Source organism: Felis catus, chromosome C2 (genome assembly GCF_018350175.1).
Source record: "Felis catus isolate Fca126 chromosome C2, F.catus_Fca126_mat1.0, whole genome shotgun sequence".
Taxonomy (NCBI): Eukaryota; Metazoa; Chordata; class Mammalia; order Carnivora; family Felidae; genus Felis; species Felis catus.
In genome coordinates, this window is record NC_058376.1 from 129,628,133 (window position 1) to 129,639,573 (window position 11,441).

The following is an 11,441-nucleotide window of genomic DNA, read 5'->3' on the forward strand; positions in this document are numbered from 1 at the left end:
ATTGTCTAATCAATATGTTGTATACTTGAAACTAAGTAACATTGTATATCAAATACACTTCATTTAAAAATAATACAATAGCACACACACACACACACACACACAATTCATAGAATTGTACACCAAAAGAGTGTACAGGGTGGCTCAGCTGGCAGAGCTTCTGACTTTGGCTCAGATCATGATCATGATCAGATCAGATCATGATCTCACCTCAATTGTGCTCAATTGTGTTAACTGCTTTGTTTTGCCAACCCATTGGTGTATCTGAGCTCTCTTCTTTCTCCCAAAGACTAAGAACCTTCAGAATTTGGAACAACCTAGCCAACAGAAACAGGAAGAGGTGTTCATCATCAGTTACTGACAGGGAAATGCAAATCGAAACTACATGAGCTATCACGTCACACCTGTCCAAATGGCTAAAATCAACACAAGAAACAACAGCTGTTGGTGAGGATGCATAGAAAAAGGAACCCATGTGCACTGTTGGTGGAAATGCAAGCTGGTGCAGCCACTGTGGAAGACAGTATGGAGGTTCCTCAAGAGTTAAAAATAGAACTATCTTACAATTCAGCAATCACACTACTGGTTATTTACCCAAAGAATACAAGAACTTTAATTAACTCCTATGTTTATAGCAGCATTATTTACAATAGTCAAGATATGGAAGCAGCACAAGCATCCATTGGTTGATGAATGAATAAGAAGATGTGAGATACATATATATATATATATATATATATATATATATATATATATGAATATTATTTAGCCATAAAAAAGAATGAAATTTTTCCATTTGCAACCACATGGATGGAACTAGAAGGCATAATGCTAAGCAAAATAAGTCACTCAGAAAAAAACAAATACCATATGATTTCACTCATATGTGGAATTTAAGAAACAAAACAAATGGGCAAAAGGAAAAAAAGAGAGAAATCAAGAAAGAGTCTCTTAATTATAGAGAACAAACTGATGGTTACCAAAGGGGAGGGGGGTGAGGCGTTGTGTTAAATAGTTTCCCATTCTTACATCTCCTACATGGACCTCATAAATTTCTAATGAAGTGGTCTAGAATGGAATGGTCACCCACGCATTTCTTGTTGTTGTTGTTGTTTTTGTTCAAACAGCACTTAATGAGGATCTCCAACTGCCAAGCATTGAGCTCAACCCCAGGGATACAAATGTGGATCAGCCTCTATCCCTGCCTTTGAGGTCTTTGCAGTCTATTGAAGTTCACGAAACAGGAGCTTGGTGGTAGAGGCAGGAAGTGGTAGATTCTACTGCTTTGGATGGTAAAACACAAGAGTCTTGGGTTTAAAGTTGCTTGGAGAGCTACAGAAAGCACTTTCAATTACAGATTCAAAAGAATTGGGTGGGAAAGGGGATTCAGCAAAGGAAACTATCAAAGAGTAAAGTAAAAATGTATCTGAGAAGAACAGGTGGAACTAAAAATATTAAATAAGAAAGAGCATCTCCTTTTCTAGACTCATTGAAATGCAATTGCACTTGTCTTGCTCTCAGAGTGTGAGAATTGTTGTTTATTTAGCAAGTGAAAATTTATAAAATAATTTGGGTTTCTCATGGGGAAAAATGGTGTTATACGTGAGCCTAGTGAGAAGAATTATCAAGTGGCTAAAACTGATAGGTTATATTATTAATCACATTGGCATCTAATATTAGCATAAAATTAGAAAATGACCTCAGAAAAATTCAAATGTGCCATACTTTGTCCATTTGCTCCCAGGCAGAATGATCATGCATAACCAAATATTTGAAGGCTTTCCTGCAACTTTGCCCCTCTCAGCTCACAGAGTTTGGATGACTATGTTAAACAGGCCTCCAAATAATAGACACCTCTACACATGGATAATCATGGGAAAAGGGACGAATATTTCTTTTCCTACATCTGGCACATAACATGAGAGTTTGGGATTGTTAAGGTCTAATTGTGGCCTATTTTGAAATATCAAAAGATATGTTTTTAAAAAAACCTTTTTGGACAATGTTTGAAGGTTGGTTTTTACTCATAAGGTGCTATCCATTTATGCCCCATTATTCCACCCACTTGTCATCATATTGATTAGAGAGAGGAACAGGATTTGTGAATAGGACTTGGGGGAAAAAAGGAGCATTTTGAAGCATGTTTAAAAAAAAATCAGTAGAAATGCTTTTCTCTGTCTAGTTCTTACTGATTTGTGGTTGGGTCTTCATATACTCAAGTAAAACTCAGTAGAGTTCAAAGATTATGAACAAACCTGGGGCTGGCAGTTTGGTTCATCTATACGTAAGATCCACATTCCTGTTAACTGCCCCAGTCCATACTCTGTGTCACCTGAAGGGCCCTATCATCTCACTCTCAGTCTGGCTGAATCAAACAAGCCCTGAGAGGCCACTCATTAGTCTCACTGCCATAAACACTTTCTGAACATCAAGCTCTCTCCCCCTGCAAAGCCTGACAACACCCATGCATCCACAGCACATCATTTAGCATTTTACTGTGCAAAGATACATCTATTAACATGCCAGATGTGATCCAACAAGTTGCTTCTGTTCATTGGGAGGCGAAAATATCAGAGGAGCGCAGTCATAATGAGCCACCAGAGTCATAATAGTGGGGATGTGGGGCGGGGGGGAAGGATATCTCAAAGCAAAAATGTAATTATACACTTTACAAAAATAACATAACCCTTTCCAGTCATATGTTTTAAAAGGTTAATTTATGCCGACTAAAACAAAGCAACGCTGTGTGTTGCTATGGCAGCCTTTACTGAGGTCCTGTTCATAGGCACCAGGACTACAGATGGCCCTGGCTTTTACTTTTAGAATCCAGTTCTCCCCCAGTTGAAATATCAAATTCCCAGCTTCCAGGTCCTAACATCCATGAAATGCACAAATACATCAAGTTAATTAAGAAATATCTTGAGAGGTTACTTAAGGATATCTACCGAATACCATTGCTAACAGCAATCCCTTCTAAATACTTATTGAATGCCTCCATGGCAAAGCCCTGGGGTGGGATCAGAAGGCTGAATTCACAGTTCTTGCCCTTGGACATATTGTAGGCCCAGAAAGGAAAAGGAAAATGCTCCAGAAGGGCAGTGAGGGCAGCCACTTGTTAAGGACAGAACTGTGAGACAGCAGAGAAGGGGCCTGGTCACTTCTGCCTGGGGAAAATAAAAAATGTCACAAAGGAGGGGAGTGTGAAGATGTAGAAGAGAAAGACAAGAAGAGATGCACATTTGGAAAGTTTCGAGAACAAGGTTGGTTCCACTTCACAGAAATCAGGGAAGGAATGGGTTTAGATCAAAAGAGACCCAGTCTCATAAGCAAGTCAAGAATACTAAGCAAAGGCCACGGGATTTAGACTTTAAGTCTATATCAGTTTAATGGAAGGTCCAGTTTCAGTAGGGAGGTGGAAACAAACACCCAATTGTAAAACAATCTTAGAATCATGAAGATATGTTTTACAGTGGGAGTGAGTCAATTCTATTTGTAGGCAGAAGGAAAGGATTGGAAGTAAGAGAGAGAAAGGACAGTAATTAGATCAGGGAAGCAAACCAGGCAGGAATCACAATGTGCAGAGGGAAGAAAGCCCTGGAAAGAAACAGATCACCTCTTCCTCTTTCTGTTTCTCTCTCTTTGGACCTGGTTAATTTCCCTCATGGCTCCTGTTGCAATTTATAACTATCCTGTCTCATATATTGGTATACTGTATATATTTGCTTGCTTGCCTGTTTTTTTAATCAGCTTTCCCTGAATGCACAGTGAGAACAGGATTACAGGCTGCACTGTGCCTAGGACATAGAAGGTTCCCAGTAAATCCTTTATAGATGAAATGATAAATGAGGAAAGAAGAAACAAGATGCAGAAAGACAAGAATGAGACAAGGAAGCTGAGAAGGATTGTGCTGGACTTTCTGACATTTTTTTTTTAAGTTTATTTATTTTGAGAGAAATAGAGCATGGGAGAAGGGCAGAGTGAGGGAGAGAGAATCCCAGGCAGGCTCCACCTTGTCATCATGAACCCACAAACCATGAGATCATGACCTAAGCCGAAATCAAGAGTTGGAGCTTAACCGACTGAGCCACCCGGGCACCCCATGGACTCCTTAACCTTCTAAGAGGAGTGGCAGGGTAGGAGCGGAGGGTGAAGGAGGTCAGAGAGGGGCTGGCGGGAGGAAGTGGAAAGTGGATGTCGAGGAGTGGGAATGAGAGGACAAAAAGCACGAGCAGCAGCACCGGGGAAGGCCTTGTTAAAGCTGGTGTGACTTGAGAGTGGACCAAACAGCAAGGCTTGGCGACTTTCTTCAGAAATTCTTGTGCCATCTGAGCAAGGGAGAAACAAACAGAAATAGGGGTTGCTGGCGGCCCCAGTTGGCAACGGGTACCACAGGACAAGGTGGTATCAAACTTATTTATTTATTTGTTTATATATACTTTTTAAATTTTAACTTGTTTTATTTTTTATTTTTTTAAAATTTACATCCAAATTCGTTAGCATCTAGTGCAACAATGATTTCAGGAGTCGATTCCTTAGTGCCCCTTACCCATTGAGCCCATCCCCCCTCCCACAACCCCTCCAGCAACCCTCTGTTTGTTCTCCATATGTAAGAGTCTCTTCTGTTTTGGGTGATATCAAACTTTATAACCAATCAGCAGTTCTGTCTCTGATTTGTAAGGCTGTGTATGTTTAACTCCTAACACAGCCAACTCATTTAAAAAAGGAAATTCTCAAAGTCTTATTAAGAGTGCCTCATGGGGGATGCCTGGGTGGCTGACAGTGCAGAATCTGCTTGGGACTCTCTCTCCCTCTCTCTCTGCCCCTCTCCTGCTCATGCTCTATCCAAGAAAAAAAAGTGCTTCATGAAACCATCTCTTTCAACTGTGTCTACCGTGCATTCTCACTTTCCTGATGGTGTGGGCCGTAGCTTGATGGAAGAGCTGTCCTTGAGGATCAAAATCTGATGGTCACTTTGAACTTTTAGATTTTCTGGGGCAGGTGGGGGGGCCTTAAAGAGGGATAGGCAGAGGTAGCCGGTGGGAGGGCCAAAGATGGCATTTGTGAACTGATGCGAAAGCAAAACCTGAAGCATATCATCAGCTCCCAATTCCTCCAGCTTCTTCAGTGAGGAGGGTCTCAAACCTTTACATCCAGCAGAGTCACCTGGGGTGCTTGTTAGTCCAGGCTGCTGCCCACCCATCCCCCAACCCAGAGTTTCTGATTCCATAGGTCAGGAGCGGGGCCCAAGAATTTTCACCTCTAACAAGTTCCCAGGTGATGCTGAAATAGCTTGTCTGGGAACCACTTTGAGAACCACACTTTAAGGCAAAGGGTGGCCTCTTTATGCTCCCATACATTGTTTCCTTTGGCCTTTTTGTAACTGACAGAAACATCCATGAGGTGATTACTATGTTTCAGGCAATATTCTAGTTCTTGGAACAGAGCCCAACCCAGAGTAGGCACTCAGAAAATACTGGTTGACTAAATAAATGAATAGTGAACAAAACCCAGACTCAATCCCTGCCCTCATGGAGCTGACAGACTGGTGGGGGAGCCTACAGTAATAATCTCATAAATGAATATATCATTACAAACTGTAATGTATGCCAGGAAAACAAATTACAGAGTGCTAGTACAGTAATATTAAATAGAGCATTGGAAAAACCTGGGGTGGGAAAGGATTTTTGCGGTGAAATGAAGACCCGAAGGCACTACTGATTTAAAATGACTTCATTAGGATGAAAATGCCAGTGGGAGGGAGTTAGAAGCACGGAGCTCCACAGTCTATTGCACTGGTCTTCCCAAACTCCATGGCATCCACCCCAGGACTGAGCCAATACTAACTGTTCCACAGTTGTTAACCCAACTGATGATGAACCAGCGAGCACCTAGGTGAGTGGCTCTGGAACAGTCAGTGAAGCCAATTTGGGCTTTTAGCCTCTCATCTGTAAAATAGGAGGGTGGTTTCTATCATTGTTCCAGGACTGGGGTTCCTGCCCTTAGATGTACATTGGAACCATCTGAGGTGCTTTAAAATGAGGCCTGGGTCTCACTCCCAGACTCTGATTTAACTGGTCTGGAGTGAAGCCTGGGAATCAACTCTTTTTAAAGCTGCCCCAATGATTTTTTTTTTTTTAAGAGAGTGTGTGTGAGTGGGGGAGAGGGTCAGAGGGGGAGAGTGTCCCAAGCTTCACACTCAGCATGGAGCCCAACTAGGGTCTCCATCTCATGACCGTGAGATCACGACTTGAGCCAAAATCAAGGGTCAGACACTTAAGCACCTGAGCTACACAGGCGCCCTCCCCCACCCAGTGATTCTAATGTGAAACCCAGATTGAGACCTACATGGACTAGGGGGATGTAGGTGATTCCTATCACTGGTTTCAATAGCCAAGTTTTATGACATTCTGAGTTAAAAACCCAACATCATAGTTTTTCATTCTTGGTTCCTAAACCAAGATATATTCAGATTTTAGCTAAGATAAGTTCCATTTTAAATAATCCTCCCAGAGTGAATCTATAGGTCAATATAATTAGAGTTTCTCTTTCTTGGGTTTTTAGAAAAATGCATACAATTTTATTCAATTTAAACTCTAACTGAAATATAACAGAAGCCTGATCTTGGGAAAAACTCATTTCTTTCCAGATTCTGTAGGTCTTGTTAATGGCACCTCTTATCATTTTGTTCAATAGTTCTTATAAGCGACTTCAAGCTGATGATGGGGAAAGGCTGAAGAAGTGTTATGAAAATCCTGTCCATGTTGCTTTCCATGTTTAAAAGATACTAGAGACCACGGTTTTAAAATGTTTGTTATTTTGTCTCAAAACTAACTGTATTTAGTAAGTCTGTCCCATCTTGACTAGGTTAGCTCAGCTAAAAGCAGAAGATTTAAGATACATTTATTTGTTCCCACTTATCTTAATCCATAGAAGAAACACCTGGCTCATTATAATTGGCAACATCTTGTCTTGATCACAGAGACCGTGCCCCATTTCTCTAGTAACTCCTTCCCTATTTTATGATACATTGTATTTGAGATCTTTTAACTCTCCCCCACACACACCAGGGTGTGCTGGTAAAGTATGTAACAATCTGCCCTTGGGAGTATTAGTGAAAAGCCCTGATTTGCAGCCTTTGCCATTTTCTGTGGTGTAAATATTCCCATTGTGGTCTATTTTAACCTACCAGCATGTCACTAATGAACACGGAACTTGGAAGAGATGTGCATTATGTCCTCTCATGACTGGTACCAGCAAGCTCCAGCACACCCCTGCTCCAATTTAGGAGGCCCTCCCTAGGCAGAAGAATATAATCTGATGTTTTATTATTTGGTGTGAAGTAGGATATCCTTCCATCTCTTCCAAACCCCCCCCTCTGTCCCCATTAAAGCTTACTCATCTGTTCCCTTAAGGTCCTTGCACTCATTTCAAGTAAGAAGACTACGAAGGCACTAACCGTAGACTTAGGAGATCCGTGGACTGGATTTCAACCTTTGCCACCACCATCTGTATGTTTCAGCAGGTCATTTAACCTGTCAGAGTCTTGGTTCTTCTTTAGCGAGAAAAGGATGATAATATCTACCTTCCATAATTGCTGTTAAGCATGGAAGAGAAATTATATGATAAGCAGGGCTTCTCAAACTTAAGTATGCGGCAGATGCACCCCCAGAGCTTGCCAAAACACAGACTGCAGACCTCCCCCTACTAACACCCGCAATACAAGTTTGATTCAGAAGGTCTGGGTATCTGCATTTCTAACAAGCTCCCAAGTGATGCTGCCTTCTGGAGACCACACTTTGAGTAGCACTGTGGTAAAGCATCTTGTGAATTTAAAAGATACCATGTAAACACAGAGGTTATTAAAAGAAGAAGATTCTGGCTTAATGCTTCCTCTGTCTGGGCTCCCGAGTATAGATACGTTTAAATAAGTTCTCCAAGGAGGTACAATAGTGGTTTTGACAAAGGAATGAATTCTGCGCATTTTAGCAGGGGGGTTTAAAGGATGACACAATGAGCTTCGGGAATGCTGGGTTTAAAGCACCACGTTTGAATGGAGTGTAACTGTACCATCATCTGAGGAATTCTTCAATTCCTGGAAAACCAGGATCAAACTTGACCTGTGTACGTACCCTCTAAGACCCCAGGCCTGCCCATCTTCCAGTAGCTTCCCTGTTCGGGGCGTGGCTTCACCACCCAACTGGTTCTCAGCCCGAATCAAGTGCTGTTCATTTTACCACCTAAATATCTTTCAATTCCCTTCTCCTCTCCATTCCACCACCACCGTCACCACCCCAGAACAAACTTCCATCTTCTCTCAACTCTGTTACTACAGTGTCTCCTAACTTGCCTACTTGTGTCACAGACTTTGAGTCTGGAGTTCCACGTTGGCCAGCAAGAGAGCGGACACAGAAGCAAATATGAAAGATAGCATCCGGGGGGAAACAGGAGCCCCCAACAGGCCGTGTGTCACTTACTTATTGAGCGCACAAGATCTTACCCACGTGGTGAACGTGAGGAGAACAGATTTTTACCCACGTGGTGAACATGAAGAAAACAAGATCTTACACAGGTGAACGTGGAGAAAACAATCAGATAGTAATCATTAACTTGTAGGTGTCAGAAGCAAAGGGTCTGGGGAGCAAGTGGAGTTTGTGATCAAAGCACAATAGTATATTGGCGCGAGATGGAAGCTAATTTCCTGCAGGTGATATAACAAGTTACTTGTGAACCCATTATAGCATCTCGCAAGTGAACCTCAGGCGTTTTTGCCTTGTGGAGGGGGCTTTCCGCCCTAAGCTTTTTTCTAACCCATTTATGTAAGTAGAACCTATTTTCTCACACACTTGCACTTACTCTGTCTTACATCTCTGATGCACTCTTCACTCTGCAAGCAGAGAGATGATCTCAAAGTGTAAGAGATCATGTCCCCGTGACCCCAGGGGCTTCCTCCTTGATCTCAAGGTAAAGACAAGACTTCTAAGCGTAACCTGCAGGACTCTGTGAGCTGGCCCCAACTACCTCCCTCTAGAGTCACTTGGAGTCATTCCAGTCACACTAGCACCATCAAGAGAGAACCTAGAGGGAGATTCAAGCCCTAGGAAATGAGCCTTACACTGTTTGCAAGAGTCCAACCTTCTGAGGAGTGGGGCACCCTGAATAAAGGAAAATGTAGGTATGTAAATAAAAATGTTATAAAGTTACAAATACGTTTATTATTTTCATTGCTCAAAAGCCAGAAGTTCCTCACTCGATAATCATATCTTCAACTATTGTTATAAATCTGAAGACATCAAAGTTACAAAAGTCAGAGATAAAGTTGTTTTTAACTTTTGAAACATGGCTCAAAGTTTTATTCATTTTGAAAAGTAGGATTACATGTGGTTTTTCTGACTTTTTTAAGGTCATTTAAGGATGCGAAGTTGTTTTTATTCTCCCCTCTGTATGCAATGTGTACCCTCAATTATAATAGTGGTAGGGCAAGGTGCCAGGGGTCCTTCTGCATGATCTTTCAGTCCCTTGCATACCAGAGACATACAGTCTCTTCTTTATGGGACCTTTGTACATGCCATTCTCCCTGCCTGGAATGCTCTCCTCTACCTCTTCCCCTAGTGACTTCCTATTGTCCCTTCAGACTGTAGCTCCATTGCCACTCCAGGGGAAGGCTTCTCTGACCTTCGATCTAGAACAGATGCCCCTAACACAGCCTCTCACAGCACCGTATACCTCCAACCCTGGGGCATCTGTCACACTTAAAGTTTACTTTTGTTCATGTGCCTTCTAAAACTGAATATCTAACTTTCCACACCCGATCTTAGCCAAAAGGCCAAGAACCCATGAATACCTGACTTTCTAAAAGATTCAAGTAAACCCATATGAAAAGTGACTACGTCTATCTTTGCTCCATCACTGCATCTCCAGGCCCTGGTAGATTACATGGCATACAGTAAGTGCTCAGCAAGTGATTTTCGGACTTCCACATCAGGATCTGTTGGGTTTTTTTGATTTTTTTTTTTGATTTTTTTTTTTTTGAGACAGAGACAGAGCATGAGCAGGGGAGGGGCAGAGAGAGAGGGAGATACAGAATCTGAAGCAGGCTCCTGGCTCCGAGCCATCAGCACAGAGCCTGACGCGGGGCTGGAACTCACACCGAGCCGAAGTCGGAAGCCCAACCGACTGAGCCACCCAGGCGCCCCAGGATCTGTTTTGATCACCATTTGATAACACATCGCTTTGCACATTATTCCCATTTGACTGGTGAAAAAATCAAGCCTCAAAAGCACCTAGGTGTCTTGCTCCCACCTCTGTGAGTAAGCAGGGGAATGGAAACTCAGTCCCTCTCATCTGGGTTACAGTGTCCTCCAGCTCTAAGGGCCTATTAAATCCTTCCTGGTGAAGGATCAGATGAAGTGCAAACTCACGTAAAATATTCTGGGGAGAGGGGAATGAAAGAGAGAGATGATCTTTCAGAGGCTGTCCTCAGCTATCTGGCTTGGGGAAAGTCAGATCAGACAGTCCCCAAGACCTTGAAAAGGGCAAAGAGACTGTGAACTCTGCAATTACATAACCAGTGTAAAATGCCCAGATATCTTTGTTCCTGCTCTCCTTGCTTAGAGATAAGCAGGCATCAAAGCCGGCTGACAATACCACTGCTTGTTTAAAACTAGAACTTTAAGGAGTCGCAGGCTATTTGACTTCACATAAAACATTAATTGAACTTCACGGCTGGGAAAAGTAAGAATATGTCATTTGCATAATGGTAAATGTGTCAGGTCCTCAGCAAATCTTTGATATCAAACCTCAGTGCAATGCTCTGTGGTTATAGTGGCAGGAATGTTTGAAACAGCACTTTTCTCCAAGCTTCCTTTGAACGTATCAATTCTGGGCTTAATCCTATGGGCTCCTCTGTACTTATGGTATATGATTTGATGGAAGAAGTACAGTATGCCCTAGTTTTGGCTTGAGCACAGTGTCTCAAAACTCTAGTCTCTGCAATTTATATTCACCTACAAAGCAAATGGCATACACTTATGCTTAATTGCCTACTTGTGTTGCCCAGAATTTTTTTAGTGCCTGAGTTGATTAGGAGTGGATGACTCTGAGCTTATTCCACTTCCAGAAATTCTCTTACTCGATCCCTAGTACCTTCCTGCTGACTCTGCATCCCTGTGGGTTGGTGGAGTGATGAGCAAGTGAGGGAGAACAGAGTCACTTTGGAAAGCAGAACAGGTGCAGGGAGAGGTTTGGTGGGGGGGTGGGGGGGGCGACTCCAAACAGCTGTTCCAACCCTAGGTCTGCTGGGTAAGAAGATCCAAGGACATAAAGCCCCCTAAAATGTTAGCATGGATCCTAGCAGTTGCTAGGGCATCAACTTGCCTCTTCAAGTAACAGGTGAAATATACTTCTAAAGGACACTGGGAGGGGCACCTGGGTGGTTCAGTCGG

At 42.5% G+C, this 11,441-nt stretch overlaps 1 long non-coding RNA gene across 1 annotated transcript; it reads right to left on the reverse strand.

The window, feature by feature from the left end:
- Window positions 1-941: 941 nt before the first annotated feature.
- On the reverse strand, window positions 942-10,006 carry LOC123380130. The gene is made up of 3 exons (XR_006585498.1): window positions 8,352-10,006; window positions 7,457-7,594; window positions 942-4,325 (listed from the first exon to the last, which is right to left on the reverse strand). It is a non-coding gene; the product is annotated as an uncharacterized LOC123380130 (long non-coding RNA).
- Between the last annotated feature and the right edge of the window lie 1,435 nt (window positions 10,007-11,441).